This window comes from Daucus carota, chromosome 9 (assembly GCF_001625215.2).
Source record: "Daucus carota subsp. sativus chromosome 9, DH1 v3.0, whole genome shotgun sequence".
In the NCBI taxonomy this organism is placed as follows: Eukaryota; Viridiplantae; Streptophyta; class Magnoliopsida; order Apiales; family Apiaceae; genus Daucus; species Daucus carota.
This window is the reverse complement of record NC_030389.2, coordinates 284,583-287,102: the sequence shown is the minus strand read 5'-3', so window position 1 is coordinate 287,102 and position 2,520 is coordinate 284,583.

Here is a 2,520-nt window from a genome sequence, read left to right as displayed (position 1 = left end):
ATATGGTCAAGGATTGTCCAATACCAGAGTCAGTGGGGAACTTTCCAAGGATTTCAGGTCCTCCAGCGCAGAATGCACCAAGAATAGCGGGACCATCTAACCAGAATCAACCCAAAGCCAGAACCTTTAACATGACCATGAAGGATGCAGTGCAGAGTTCAGACGTGGTTGCAGGTACGCTTCCCGTGAACTCCATAAATACTAAAGTATTAATTGATTCTGGAGCTACAAGATCTTTTGTTTCTAAGGATATTATTGATAAATTGAATTGTGGAGTTCGACCTTTAGGACAAGCATTAGTAATCGAGTTAGCTAATAAGGATCAAGTTGTGGTCGATCAGATTTGTCTAGGGTGCGACATTGTTATTGCAGGACATCATTTTTCTGCCAACTTAATACCTTTTAAGTTAGGAGAATTTGACGTCATTTTAGGAATGGATTGGTTGTCGGAAAATAACGCTCAAATTGATTGCAAGCATCAAAGAGTAAAGTTGCAGACAACGGATAAGAAAAAGGTGACTTTTCAAGGAAATCGGCAGGTTAAGAAATTTCTTACCATCACACAAGCCAAGAGGTTGTTACGCCAGAATTGTGAGGCCTACTTAGCCAATGTCATAGATACTAACCGAGAAGTTCCACCTATAGAAGCCATTCCAGTAGTTAATGAGTTTCCAGATGTCTTCCCAGATGAACTACCAGGATTACCTCCAGACAGAGAGGTCCAGTTTGCTATTGACCTAGCACCAGGAACAGAACCAGTATCAAAGGCACCTTATAGGATGGCCCCCGTAGAAATGAAAGAATTAGCAACTCAAATTCAGGATCTTTTGGAGAAAGGAGTAATAAGACCCAGTATATCCCCGTGGGGCGCACCGGTATTATTTGTTAAGAAGAAGGATGGTAGCATGAGGTTGTGCATTGATTATCGTGAGCTCAACAAGTTGACTATTAAGAACCGGTATCCCTTACCAAGAATCGACGATTTATTCGACCAGCTTAAAGGAGCCGTATGGTTTTCTAAAATTGATTTAAGATCTGGCTATCATCAGTTGAAGATAAAGCCTGAAGATATTCCAAAGACTGCTTTTAGAACAAGGTACGGTCATTTTGAGTTCTTAGTAATGGCGTTTGGATTAACGAATGCACCAGCAGCTTTTATGGCACTCATGAACAAGGTTTTTAAGAAGTATTTGGATAAGTTCGTGATTGTGTTCATAGACGACATTTTAATATATTCAAAAACAGAAGAGGAGCATGCTGAACATTTGAGATTAGCCTTGGAAGTCTTGAGAAAGGAGAAATTGTATGCCAAGTTTTCTAAGTGTGAGTTTTGGTTACAAGAAGTACAATTTCTTGGGCATGTAATTAGTAATGAAGGTGTTAAAGTAGATCCAGCAAAGATTGAGGCAATTATGAATTGGGAAAGACCAAAGACACCCACTGAAGTTAGAAGTTTTATGGGATTAGCTGGATACTACCGGAGGTTTGTTAAAGATTTTTCTAAGATTGCGACACCATTGACAAAGTTGACTCGAAAGAATGAGAAGTGTATATGGAATGATCAGTGTGAAGAAAGTTTCCAAGAGTTAAAGAAAAGGTTAGTAACAGCACCAGTATTAGTTCTACCTGATGAAAAAGGGGACTTTGTAATTTACAGTGATGCTTCTCACAAAGGATTGGGATGTGTCTTGATGCAACATGGAAAGGTTATTGCTTATGCCTCTAGGCAACTGAGACCTCATGAACAGAAGTATCCAACACACGATTTGGAACTGGCTGCAATCGTATTCGCACTTAAGATTTGGAGACATTACTTGTATGGAGAGAAGTGCGAAATTTATACAGACCACAAGAGCTTGAAGTATATCTTCACCCAGAAAGAACTCAACATGAGACAACGTCGTTGGTTGGAGCTAATCAAAGACTACGACTGTTCGATCAACTATCATCCAGGAAAAGCCAATGTGGTAGCTGACGCTTTAAGTAGAAAGGAAAGATTGAATCTGTTAACCTCTTCTGAAGAGTTAGCAAAGGAATTGGAGAAATTGGAAATTGAGGTTCGTACCCCGGAGTCAGCTAAAGATATGATTTATACAATGACATTCCAACCAGAGTTACTAGAGAAGATCAGGAAGCATCAAGATGAAGTTATGCGTGATGAAAAGGATAAATTGACGGGGGAAGAAAAAGGGAGTCAAAGGGATGACAAAGGAATTTTGAGATTTTCTTCTCGAATATGGATACCAAATATAAAGGAATTGAAAGAAGAGATTTTACAAGAGGCTCATAACGCTAAGTATTCGATTCATCCCGGAAGCACCAAGATGTATAGGGACTTAAAAGAAAATTTTTGGTGGCCAAATATGAAGAAAGAAATTGCAGAATGGGTAAGTAAATGTTATACTTGTCAACGAGTCAAGGCAGAACACCAGAGGCCTAGTGGATTATTACAACCCTTGGATATCCCAGAATGGAAATGGGAACATCTTGCTATGGATTTTGTGGTTGGCTTACCAAGGA